This window comes from Struthio camelus, chromosome 5 (genome assembly GCF_040807025.1).
Source record: "Struthio camelus isolate bStrCam1 chromosome 5, bStrCam1.hap1, whole genome shotgun sequence".
In the NCBI taxonomy this organism is placed as follows: domain Eukaryota; kingdom Metazoa; phylum Chordata; class Aves; order Struthioniformes; family Struthionidae; genus Struthio; species Struthio camelus.
The window spans coordinates 73,706,395-73,720,105 of NC_090946.1; the positions used below are offsets into that span (position 1 = coordinate 73,706,395).

Genomic DNA, 13,711 nt, shown 5'->3' on the forward strand with positions numbered 1-13,711 from the left:
TCTTAAAAACAACTGACCTGGGCAGCAAGGAGGTCTGATTTAGGAATTCTAAGTACCAGGGTGGCAGGATAGTCTTTGATTCCTGTCATATGAAGCAGCAGAGACCTTCACTGACCCCATGCCCCATGACAGCTGGGAACACCAGGAGCAAATAATGATGTCAGCAAGTATTTGATTTTTTCCTAGAAAGACACGTCCTGAGAAATCTCTCAGAGGCCTCTATCTGAGTCAGATTTCAGCTAGGGAAATATAACCAGGTAGAAGAGGCTCCAGGACACCTCCTTTTCCCAAAGAAACAACTCCTATTTCCAAAGGCACTTGCCACATTATATTGCAACCTGTTCTGACCAACAGCCACTCTAATTGCACATCCTCTGCCCCAGCCAGAGTGCTTGAAAGCAACTGGAGTAAGGAGGGTAGATTTGACTCTTCAGCCTGCAGTTACACTTCTAGCCTCCCAGACCTCTATGAAGCATCCGAGTAACTTTATTGACCTTCTAAAAAGAAAAGGGAGGTGGAAATTGAGGTAAAGGGTTGGGTTGCAGATATGAGGGGTTCAGGGCCTGAGACCACCAAACTGCTGAGTGCAAAATGAGCAGCTCTGCAGCATGCAATTAATCACCGGCAGCAGTGAAATAGAAAGCCAGAGGATAGATCCACCTGGCTCACGGTATGATGGCCTAACCACAAAACCCCTCCTTCCTGACATCCTTCCTCTGTAACTACGGTTTCTGCTCTGCGGTGCGAGGCCACCAAGACAGCAGGCTCTGAGGCCAGCACACCCAACCCTCTCCTCCATCTCCACACTTGGTGAAGGCCCTGCCGAAGCTTTGAAAATCACTTCTGATTTGCACCTGGGCACAGAGTCGCACTGCTCTACTGACAGGCCTAGCACCGGCAGCTCTCTCCTAATTTTGGAGCTATTCATCTTCCTCCTTCCTGCCTCTCCTCCAGACATAGTTCCTTGCTCAGCTGCCGCAGCCACGGAGGGTTATGCTACGGCTGCCTGCTAACTGCCTGATTTACTTTTTTGCCTCTGCAAAGTAGCACGGAAACATGGAGACAGAGAGGGCAGCACCATCTGCCCATCTTAATCCCCATACAAGAGCAAAACCAGCTGGCAGGGCATCTTTTCATCTTATTCACTGAGGACAGCTAAGAGAAGGGGAAGGTTTTTTCCCACTAAATCAGCATGAATTCAAGAAGGGAGTTCACATTCAGTCACAGCAGCAATAAGCATTTGTGCTTGCGTCTTTACTAGAAATGACAGCCCAGCTCTTTCCAGTTCACTTTCCTCTCAGTTGCAGGACGTTCCTGCCTGGCCTGCAACTAATCTACAGAGCTAGAGTTATTGCTGCTTTCACATTAAGCCTCAGGTAAGAATTTAATGGAACCTCTACAGATATCACCAGCCATGTATCTGACCTGCACGGTGTGGAGGCTGAAGGTGTTGCTTGAGCTCGCGCATGGAATAGTCCAAGCTAATATTTACTAGAGATAAGCAAAAAAAAAGAAGCGTGTAAGAGTAATCCTCTCAGGCCCCCTGATACCACAGCTCAGAGCTGTTTAATTGCCAAATGCCAGCAACTTTTATTACATCTTCCCAGAAATAAGTCAGACATCTGTCCATATAAAGTGCATCACCCGATGTGATCTTTACATCAATGTCTGGTGCCCAGTTTGGAAGTGATGAACAAACGCTCCCAGAGCCAATGACGGGCTGAACAGGGCCATCACAGACTCTGTGGACAAGCCCCTTTCGCCTTTCACATCTCACAGAAAAGTTGGCAGAGATCATAAAACAGATCTTAACAATGCAGTATATCTCAAAGCACTCAACACAGGCAAACACGACATCTCTGTTTAACAGAAAGGACAAAGACACGGATCTTCAAAGGCATCCAGGTACGTGATGGGCTCTGAGTCCAGAATCACACCCCCATCCAGGTGCAGAAGCGTGGCCAGATGTTGGGTCTCCTGGTGCAGTGACCCATCGCAAGTGACCACATCACACTGATATCTTTTGCTGGCGGGAGTGTCATGGCACTTCCTCACTGCAAGTTGAAAACCCAGGATCTTAGACTTCTCTGCTATAATCATTTTAATATGCCCAGCATCTCACTGCACCCTCTCAGAGAGCACTGCAGCTTGCTGGTAACGCTTTGATTTCAACAGCATCCGGTCATGTCAGTATTTCAGTCATTAATGCAGTGCGTAGTGAGTGCTTTGCCTGATTCCCCGCTCCCAGAAGTTTCAGGATTCTCTGGTTTTAATCCAAGCCCGAATCCTTCCCCCTCACCATCACCACCTGATTTGTTATTCTGAAAGTGGCAAAGAATCACAGCTTCCTCTTTGACTTTTTGGGGATGTAATCTCATCTACAGCAGAGAAGTCTAATAAACTTCATTAACTTAAGTGCAATGACACTGCTTTTACCCAGATGTGACTCGAAACAGCATCTAGTCATTCATTTCATACCATGTTCAGACACTTCCGCAATCACACTTCTCAGCTTCTGCTTCCCCTTTTTTCACTTGACACAAATTAATCTCTTTTCTACGTCCTGGTCACACTAAAATGTGAGATTCAGCATAAAATTAGAAGGAGACTTTTTCTCTATTAGATTCTCTCATTGCTTGTCCATTTGAGTGAGATATTTTTCCTCAGGATTAGCCTGCAGAAGGCAAAAAGGATAGAAGTTCCCAATCCCATCCCAAGCCGAAACTTGAAGACTTCCACAACTCCCCTGCCCCTGGAGTGACACAGAAACCTCCTGTACGAGATCCTGAACTGTCCCCGCTGCCTTCAGCTGCATCCTCCCCCTCTGAGTGCCTGACTCCTCTGGCATTTCTTCCCCCCTCCCACAGTACGGGCAACCCAGACCTTTCTGCACTGTCTATATCTGTTCCCAGGAGAAAGGCTCTACTTTCCCCTTCAGAAAAGACGGCCTCTGCGCTGGGTGCTGAGGCTTTGCAAGGAGCTTGGACACGGCGCTCCGGGCCACACGTAACGCCACGCAGCTGAACGTCCACGGCCCCAGGACTGGCTCCTCGGACCAGCCAGAGCACATGAACAGCACTGTTGAGCTCCTCTGGTTGGAAAGTGTTTGTCTAATCTCCCTTCTCTCTCCTCCGACCATCAGAAATCCCCCAAAATGAGGTACTGATTTGCGGAACTACCTTGTAAAATGGAGATAAGACTGCACCAGCTTGAATCCGGCCATCTGAGGAAGCAGCTTTCCCACAGCCAAACCACCAGATCACAGCACCAGGCTTGTGCTCTGTGGCCAGTGCCCAGCCACGTCTTCTCAGATCCCTTTACCACCGCAAGCCTGACAAAAGCCACCCTGTGCGACGAGCACCTTTTCTCCTTGCTGCACAGGTGTACGGTGACTCTCCACAGGTCCAGTGCAAACCCAGCACCACGGGGAGACCTTAGCCTCCTTGCACACACTGGGACCCTGGGTGCCATGCCACCACCAAACCACAAACCGGCCAGCTGCACGGCAGCCTGGGGCTTCCCTGCTCTCACCCGCGAATGGCTGGCGATGGCTATTACTGTCTTGTCTGTTATCAAGCCCCTTCTGGGCTAAGGCACTTGAGTATTTGCATGCTTCTAATGGTTTTAGTTTTGATTAGGCAAAAGAAATTTGATCTTCTTCTCCTTTTAGGCCCACTGGAAGCTGAGTTGAGGGCAGGGGCAGTTCTTGTTTCATCACTTATGACTAACGCAAATTTGGATTCAGCTCTCAAAATATGTGTCTCAACAGCGCACAGCCGCTTGACTCTAGTTATTCTTAGCCTCCGAGTCACCGCAATGAGAAATGAAATTGAATTGATTTCCTAAAGGAAACTATATTGAAATGCCTGCATTTATCATACTGCTTCTCAAAACGAGAAAAAGCTCCTCATTATCAGGACAAATAACATGCTGTTTCTATAAGAAACCATTTCAAGGCTGATTCTTTATGGGCCTGGAGATTCGGGAGTGAAAAGCGAGCACCAGGTGTTTGTAAAGGACTCTGCCTCTCTCCTCCCGTCCTGGGATGTCCTCTGCATGTCTGACCTGGAATTCACAGACCGAGAGGAGCAGCCTCACCAGACACATGGGATCCCCCTTGCAGGGGTGGGGAGGGAATGGAAAGAAGTCAGATGAGTGAATCTCACGCCTGGCATGGGAGATGTGACAGGCCTGCCACTCTGACTTGGTCAGAACATAAATATCTATATTAGGGTGAGCTCGGTGGAGAAATGGGCCCTTTTCTGTCAGAGCTCTTCATGCCAGTTAGAGATACGAACTAGCTCTGTTTGCCACTCATTTTAAGGTTCATTCATGGAGTTGGAAAGTATAGCTCAGCACCTATACATGTCCCTGGCTTTTGTCTTCTAAATTTCTCAGATAATGTCATGGTGACACTTTTGAGCTTGTCTTTTTAAAACCTGCTGAAAGGCTTAAAAAAACAGTTTTGCTAAGCCCTGCCTAAATTTCTTAATAAATGAACAAAAACTGAAGTTAGCATAACAGAAGATCTCTCTCCATGCATATCTTCCTCTGCTTATGTCCTTAGTGCATCACAGCTACAATATTTTCGCTACATAAATATTCAGGGAATCTGCAGCAGTTCCAGCACCGTCAGCGGGATCTGGCCTGATTACCTATAGGCAGCACTTACTTACACTTTTACCACGCAAAGAGCAGGAGGGCCAGACCTGCAGCACTTCATTATGTCTCTGCTGAGTTTGCCTGGGCACAAGGGCCAGCCTTGCTTTGATTTTGCATCTGTGAACAAAAGCCTGCTCTAATGACCCATCTTTCATTTTGAGCCTGGCCTTGCATGGAGACGACTGACTCATCCAGCCCCAAAGCACTTTGCTGCACAAAACCAAGACCACAAATATGCTTTCCACTGTGCATCAAAGCAGGCAGGTGAGGGGCAAGGTGATACAGTAAGAAAGAAACAAGCACACGGCAACGCAGCCTGTTCAGAACAGAGAATCGAGAGCTAGACAGTGGCTTGAAGGCCCCTCATCAAGCAGCGGGGTAATGTTTATCCTGTCCTACCCTAAAATAACCCTCCCAAGCCTTATGCCTCAGAGGTTCACTATGAATCACAACTCTTCTGATTTCCTCCTGCAACCAACTGAAGTTTACTTTTGGCCCATGGCAACATTAACCCACAGCCTTCCTCATACGGGCTCAGCCGCCTGGGCCAACTGCAGGATGAGGGCTGCAAACACAGGGTAGAAACGTGGCCTGTTCTTCGTGCAGCTCATTCCCACCTACTTGCAGGAAGGGTCATGTAACTCCATATGCTGCCAAAAAATCCAGGCCCTCGGGTCCCTTGAGCCAAGATTCAAGGCTAAATATGCTGCTTTTGGCATTTAATGAAAACCCCCTGGGGCTAAGTGCAGCTGTTACGTGGCTGGAAGGAGGGAAGGGTTTATTATGAGAGTGGAAGTATCCACTGCACTAATCCAGTGCGACGTGGGAGGATGTTGGTCCTCTTTACCCCACCCTACCAGTAACCCCATCTCTGAGTCTCTGCCTCAGATCTACACTAGTAACTTAACGAAATTCACTTAGAAATTAATCTTTGCTTCTAGGACTTTTCTGATGAGTAACCATGTTATATCAGTGGCTGAGTTATATGAAGTAAACCTTTTCGTGGAGAGAGCAACTATGGAAGCTCCTTGTCATATCAGCTGTCTAACTGCAGTGTTCAGATGTTTCAGAAAAAAGTAGCTCTCTATACCGCAATTAGCTCAAATCCTGTCAGTGGCAGGGGATAAATGTTTTGAAAATGTTAGCAAGTGATTAAATGGTATCCTAATTGCAAAGAACAGGAGCAGAATTGTACATGGGAAGGCAGACTGGTTTGCCTAGTCTCATGCTAGGTAATCCCACGGGGATATAAAAGATCTAAGCACTCTTGAAGACTCTGTTGCTATCTTCCCCTGTAACCTTGGAAAAGTCAGACTTTCAAGGCCTAGCACCAGTCTGGAGCTCAATTTTTAAAAGAAGTCTGGTACCAATTTACTGAACACTTGTACAAATCTAGATTGTGCATTTTGGGGTTCAGATGGGAAGAGAGACCTACTGGAAACTGGAAGAGAGACCCACTGCAGGGAAGAAGACAAGAACAGTTATTATGGGCCCATCTATGATCATATACGACATGGGACCACATCCTATTTCTGACAGCAGTGAACCTTTAGGAAATAAGGACATGGCATGCTAATTCCATGACATGTACTTTTCCAATCCACTTGCAGTTTATGGACTTTCTGAGTCAGAGCTTGTTTTGCATCTTGGTGTTTAATAGCCCCAGTGGTCTTCTCCTCCTTGACTTAGTCTAATCACTTTCTGAAGCCTTTGAAAATTCTTTAGCCTCTACACCAGAGCAGTAAACTCTGCAGTTTAATGCCACACCACAGGAAGAAGTTATTCCTTTTGTTGATTTAAAAGCTCCTCAGGTTCTCATTTGGGGAAAAAATTGTGAATAATTTTATTCTCTATTCAACCTCTCCATTTCACTCATCACACTACTGCTGCTATCATAGATTCTTTCAGTTATCCCTTTTCCAAGTGAGCATAAACTCTTCTCATGTAGAAGCTGTCCTACTCCTCTCTCCCTTCTTGTTGCCCTTCTCCACGGCTGTCTACTTCAGCTTCGTTTTTGAGCCGGGCAGTAAAGAAGTGTATGCCCTGTTCCAGATGTGCAGTGTTCCAGATGTGAAAGCAAAACATTTCTGGAGTGATTTGTTTTCTCTTTTGTGTTCTCTTTCTGTTTTAACAATATCTAGCCTTCCATTTGCCATTTTCTCTCTGCTGAGCACTAAGCTGACATTTTCACAGGGTTATACGCGATGAGTCTAAGCTCTTCTTTCCAAGTGGCAATAGCTAATTTTAGACCTCACCACTGGGCGTGGTTAGGATTGTTTTATTTTCCTTAAGAATATGAATTGCATCTGCTATTTTACCATTCAGCCAATGAGCGTTATGAGATACTTCTGTTTTTCTCCGCTGTCAGTTTTAATTTTTATTACTCTCAGTAAAATTTGTACCATCAGGAAACGCTGTCGCTCCCATACTCACTGCTCTTCCTGATCATTTATAGGTATACTGAAAAGGAAAGGATCCACTATATATCACTATGGCAGTTTATTAGTCCATTCCCTCTGAGCTGTGAAAACTGATGAAGTATTCCTACTCCTTACTTCCTATGTTTTAACCAGTCACTGATCCATGGAACTGGCTTCCTTTTGATCGATGGATTGATTGATTGTTCCTTTTATAGTTATCTATGTGACTACTAATGTAATCCTCTGTTACTCTTTCCTAACAATTTTCCCAGGACAGTCTGAAGTCTCCTAGTTTCCTAGATCCCCATCCTGAGGGACCTAGCTGTCGAGTTCTTCTGAAAATCTGGCCCTTCACTACCATGTGTCTTCATTACATTTGAGGAAATATTCTCCCACTCATTCTGTATTTGTTTGTAAGTTGTTTTTCCTTATACCTTTCGAAGGCAGAAGCTGCTTCTCCAGAGCATTCACACAATGACTAGCAAACCCTGCTTTGTGCAAAAGTAATACAAATAGTAAATATGAAAATAACAGTTAATCATAAAGGTCAGCTTATGGGAATGCCACAAAGCCTCAGCATAAATGCTGATGGCAGGCAAGTGTTTATGTATTCAGAGGTGGATGCCACATACTGTCATCAGCTCGCCTGCTGGAACAGATCTCTGTATTTTTGGCCCAAACATTGAAACATCCACAAAAATTGTGAAGTAATTAGAAAAAATGTGTGTGTTGTTATGCCATGTAACATACATAAGTGACAAGTCATTCATGCCAAGCTCTGATAACTACCACTGCAAAAACCCTTGCCTAAAGCTAATCAATACTGATTGTGATCAAAATATCCAAGTAAAAATTGTTTCACCCAGTAAACAACTGATGATTTTGAAAGACTCCAGTTGCTCTCATAGTTACAACCATTTTCAACAAAGCTCAGTTACAGACATTTGCATAAAGATTGAAAGAGCGACGTTGCAAACACAGCATATCTCTCTCTGTCTGCAGAACAGCAACCCAAATTTTCTTTGCATTATGAGCATAACCGCATAATGAACTGAGCAAATATATGTTATGGCCCCCTAGAACTTGGCAGACAAGTTATCAAGGACTATCACTAACCTGCAGACTACAATTGCTTTATGTGCTTAAGCAGTTGTCCCTAGTGTATTGTCAGAGCTCCTCAGGTATCTAAGGATGGGTATCTAAGGATGGGCTCTGGAAGTTGTACTGTACTCCGTTTACACATGGAAATAAAAGCATAGAGACCAGGTCTATACCGTTACCGTAGCGTGGGGCTAAAATTACCTCTACAGTCCAAACTCTCCAAGCATCCATGCTACTTGCTTGTTGACCATAAGCAGCCCGCAGCACAAGAATTCAGCCAAGGAGTTTTTAGGAGAAATAGAGAAGAGTTACAGGGTAGGAGAGGCAAGTGACAAACCAATTTAGCATCATTAGAGAATTTTCTTCTAAAACGGTTGGGAAATATTTTGGTTATTTGTTACTGGGCCTGGAACTGAGAGCCTTTTGCCTCAGTGGCAAGATGGACATTAGCTTAGCCAGGGGACGGCAAAGACACAAAATGACCACTCCTTTGCAGCCAGAGTGTTAATGGGAAACAGACTAACTATGGCCTTACACTGGACCTTGCCACGGCCCTGTCTATTTACAAACAAGCATGATGTATGCATGTACGATAGCCGAATTAACAAATATTCCAAGCTATTGGAGTACAGATTATGGGGTCAGCCTTTGCTCTGCTGAGTGCACCAGCTCTAAAAGAGAGCCTTTGTAAATGAAAATGGCCTGATGTTTGTATCAGTTTCCCTCCCAAAAATGAAGACCTTTTTTCCTGCATTTCTTCCAAAAGCACACAGTAAGCCTAAGTCTTGCTCTCACAAAAGGGCTCTGTTTGGGTGCTTTCAGTTAGAACACTGATTTTATTTATCAAAACTGCGCATGAAATTCGGTGCCATGTCAATACTTAACATGCAGAACATGCTGCTCTTCAGCAAGCTAGGATGGTAGGACCATAAAGGAGAAGGAGCTACTCCTTCCTTTGCAGTGGTACTTACATCCTTCCATCACTTCTGGCAATCTTCAGGCACAGAACTGCCTCTGAAAATAATAAATCCAATCCCTTTCTCAAAACCAGAACAAAGACTTTCTGGGTAAACAGTGAGTCAGCCTTCTAAAGACATCGTGTCGAAGGATGGATACTGTAATGGCTCTGCAGATGGTGAGGGGTTCAGCTGCATGGGAGAAGTAGGCTGGAAGAAAGCACAGGAACATAAGAACAGCTGCAGTTGGCCATACCAAAGCCTGAGTCCAACTAGCCCCACATTTAGTCTCCAGGAAAGGACAAACAAGATGCCTTGCAGTTGCTAGCCCTGTCTAAGTACAGGACATGCATCTAATGATACTCCCCAGAATACTTCCCCAGTCTCAAGCATTTTGTGACTTAGGGACTTCCTGAGCCAGACGTGCTATCTTAACTGCCATCAGTCCATTTTTGTTCCATGAATTTCTCTCTCATGAATTTTAACAACCACAACATCCTGCAGTAAGGAGTTCCACAACTTAATTTCACACTGTGTGAGGAATCATCCCCTGTTGCTTGTCTTGAACCTGTCTCCTGCTAGTTTCCTCTGAGATCCCCTAATTATTTTGCTAGAATAAAATTATAACTCTATAACTGTACTCTGCTTTGCTGGATGCAACTACTATGCCAAACAACTTGTAGAGTTCAAGTCTTTGCAAAAATATTTTCCCAAAATTATAACGCTATTTAATTTTGCCACACCTGCAGCTCCAGTATTGTGGGGAGGGAAAAGAGGCAGGAGCTGTGTCATGAATGTGGTGATCTGCAACACATGTGCATTAAGTTGGATGTTCTTTCTTCCTACAGCTCTGGATCTTACCTGGACCTGACAGGTAAGTAACTGATATGGGGGAACAAGAAGGGAAGCACAGGCGGGGTGACGTCTCCAAAATCATACCCCACCCCATACTGTGCAGCAGCTGTCCTTGACCACTCCCCAAAATGGGAAGGTAAGAACATATATCACAGCCTTTCTTCCTTCCTTTGGGCTATAGAGAATTTTTAAATAAAAGGAAAGGATAATTTCAGACCAGACCTTTTCCTGTTCACTGAATCTGGCTTCTGCTATTGCAGGCAAACTGCTCATCAATCGTTTTCCATAAAGCAATGAAGCTCCCTTTTAACTTAGGCTAGGATGTTTTACCTTTCATCACTTTTTTGACCATTAGAGAACCTCTTCCCACCTCTAGTGTAAATGTGTTCATTCCTCATTTACACCCTTGTTCTTGTGCCAGTATAATTCACAAGCATGAATAGCTGGGGAGATTTGTTCCTGCATGGCACTCACACCTTTCCTGAAATACTTAGAGATGATCATATCCCCTCTCAACCCTTGTTTCGCTACGCTATATCAGCCAAAGTCTTTTAATCTCATGCAATAAAACAGCACTATCATTCCTGTTCTCAGCATCTGTTCCACTTAAAATTCGTCATTCTGGGAATTATCGTGAATTACACAGAGGGTTTCAAAGGATGCTCCTAGCTGAGTTATTAGCAGTGGGGACCTGAGCTCTACTGAGCTGGACATAAAAGCAGAAGGCTTTCCTACCAGAGCTAGAAACATTTCCAAGCTCCAGCAGACTCATAAATCTTTATGCAGTCAGCTACGCGGTAAGGACAGAGAGTCGCATATGACCTATACGTGCAGTTTGGCAGCCAGGCAGGGGTCCCATCAGCAAATGGGATATGTAAAGGAACTGACTGTGAATGTTTGCTCCTGAGTTTTTAACTGGTTCCCTTACCAGTGGTGAGTGAAAGAAAGAGAGGCGTTGCTGCATACCTGGAAGAGTACCAGGCATACTAAGGGGTAAGATAGATTTATAGGAAGGCCAGAGCACTGCATCAGTACAAAATTATCTTCTGTTAGTCCACATTTTGAGTAAATCAGTGTGCCTGAACACACCACAGCCCAGAACTATAGTACTTTAAGAATGCATTATAGAGGAAATGTACTCATTAACCCTACACAATCCACTGAGTTGCAGTAACATAAATTATGTAGAAATCTGGGGCAAAGTGGGGGAGAGGAGAGGAGTGGAGAGATTGACTTTAACCTCTTGTTTAAGTGCAGTGGACTTTTCTTCTGGAAGCTTTTAGCTTCTTTGAATTCATGTTTGAGATGCAGTCACTGTTGCTGTGGAAATAAACATGATGGCACATAAAGAAAAAACGCTATCAAGTGGGGACTAAGCAATAGCAGCAGATGAGCTTACAAAACAAAGGACTCTCTCATGCTCCCAGTGTTGTGTCTAACAAAATAAAATATGAGGCAGAGTGACTGAAAACATCTTAGAAAAATTGACTGTGCTTAGCTATATTATATAATAGGACATCAGTGAGTCTTTATCTAAATTACACGTTCTGAGGCATTTCACCCATTCTTGTCTCTAGGCTTCATAAATGTCTTTTGTAGTCTTCCTCTGATTACAAAATCTGAAAACGTGTGTCTAAAATCCTTGTGAATGTATGTACCATTACTGACGTACAAATACTAGATTGCTTCCCAGTGCTCTTACTTAATCTCCTGTGGTTCAGGGAACACTGAAAAACAAAGATTACTGTGTGCTTGATATTACTGATAATAACCTCATCTTCGAGGCTCTTACCTCTCCCGTGGCCCCTCCTCCAGCAAAATTCAACTGCTGCTACAGCTTTGCAACTCAGAATCTGAAGGGACTTCTCTTCCATGTTGGTCCTCCCCTGTAACAGCCACGGGCTGAAGCAAGGAAAGAAGAGATCGGAAATCCTCCTGTGCAGTACATGCTCTTAACCTAAACCATTGCTGGAAATGAGTTCTGCTTGAATCCAGACAGGGACAAACACAAAACCAGCTCTGGTCATGAGACCTTGGGACTACAATTCCTACAGCTGTGCAGTAATGACATTCTTGGCATGGCAGATCTCTATCTAAAACCAAGCTAATTATTGGGAAGAGGAATGTTTGCACAAACACTGATGTCTCACAGACATTCCTGAGCTCTTCTGCAACCCGCCCTCATGTCGAAAGGCCAAAATGTTTCAGTACTGCTGAGGTGCAGGGCACAACAGCAAGCAAAATATGGAGCCTGATGTGGATCGCAGAACAGCAGGGAGAAACTAGCTCAGAGGGAAAAAGCTCTGATACAAATATTAGTCTATGTAGTGAGAACCAAGAGCAATACTGGCTAAGAACGAGCCAGTAGTAGTTCGTTCCACTGCAAAAGTTCCTTTATAAGAACTCAGTCCAGGCAGGACTACAATCCCCCTGAGCTTCAAAACAACACTTTCCACATTCAGTGATATTTCTTTCAATCCCTTTGGCTGTGAGACTGAGCAACTAAGGGCCAGCATGTGTCCCTCAGTTGCCTGAGCAGATGGGCACCAGTAGGGTTAGCTGTCCTGCACTGGCACTTGGGACACAGCTTCTGTTCCCGGCTCTGCTCCCAGCTTTGCTGGGTGAGCCCTGCAGCTGCAGGGGCTGCTGGTGAAGGCCCCCAGCTGGGTCTCCTCCCTGCCAGCAATGGGTACTGGGATCAGCTATTTTGCCTGAACCAAAGGAAAAAAACGGCCAGCTGCAGATTAGGAGAACGTTGCTCACTGTCACGGAGCAGGTGGATGTAAGCAAGAAGAAGATGGTCCATGTGGTGGACTCCTATTTGCGTGTTTAGGGTGTAGCTGGCAGTGGTATGACCACACAAGCAATGAAGCATAGCAGCTAGTTGCGTAGCTATTCCAATGTTATCAATGCTTAGGAAGGTCCACAAGGGAAAATGCACCGACATTGAGCAGGAGCATAATGAATGTTGTTTTTCTTATGCAAATGGCACTACAGATAGACATTCCACAGCACATTTGGCAATCATGCCCTCTCTAGGGCAGGCACATGGAGAGCTCAGGGAGAGTTCAGCCTGCTTTTCAAGGACATGAGGTTTCCAAGTGCAAAGCACCTCCAGCAGATGCAGGGCTGGGGAAGCAACTCGGGCTTCTGCATGAGCTCAGCCCATCACGTGTGCATCCAGTCCTGGACACACATGCACAATGTGGCTTTATTCTAACAAAAGAGCACTTGTGTGCTCACTGTTTGCCCCCACGCTTATATCTGCTTCTGTCAGAAGGGATTTTGGTGAAAAAGAAGGCATTTCAACAGCATTCAATTTTCTCCCATTGCCCTTCTTTTCTGAGCTTTGCTCTTCACTCCTAAATGACTGAGATTCTTCACAGCCCAGAGGTTATAACTGCTCTTTCATAAGCAATTTTTAGGGTCACGTGTACTTGTCCTTCTCATGTCCAGATCAGGAAGCACGACTGACAATTACTTTGCGGTAGGGTAGGCATGAGTGAAGTAATGACGTGCTGAGGAAGGGGAACCAGCTCCCTTGCCACTTTTTACCTGCCATGAGTACAAGCCATGGTGGGCAGCAGGTTTTCTGGGTGTAGCACAGCCCCGCAGCCCCTCTGCCGCTCCAGGACCCGGACACAGCTGGTAAGTGGATTAAAGGACTTGCTGGCCCACTGGTGCAGCACATGGAGTCACTCAGTGGGAGAGAGGCCA

General features: G+C 45.2%; 1 long non-coding RNA gene across 1 annotated transcript in view; it reads right to left on the reverse strand.

The window, feature by feature from the left end:
- The window catches only part of LOC138067534 (uncharacterized), a 35,126-nt gene extending 23,052 nt beyond the window's left edge, over positions 1-12,074 (reverse strand). Inside the window, exons 1-2 of the long non-coding RNA XR_011141678.1 lie at positions 11,787-12,074; positions 9,155-9,349 (exon numbers count right to left, since the gene is read on the reverse strand). This is a non-coding gene — a long non-coding RNA (uncharacterized lncRNA). The remainder of the gene's footprint in view (positions 1-9,154; positions 9,350-11,786) is intronic.
- Between the last annotated feature and the right edge of the window lie 1,637 nt (positions 12,075-13,711).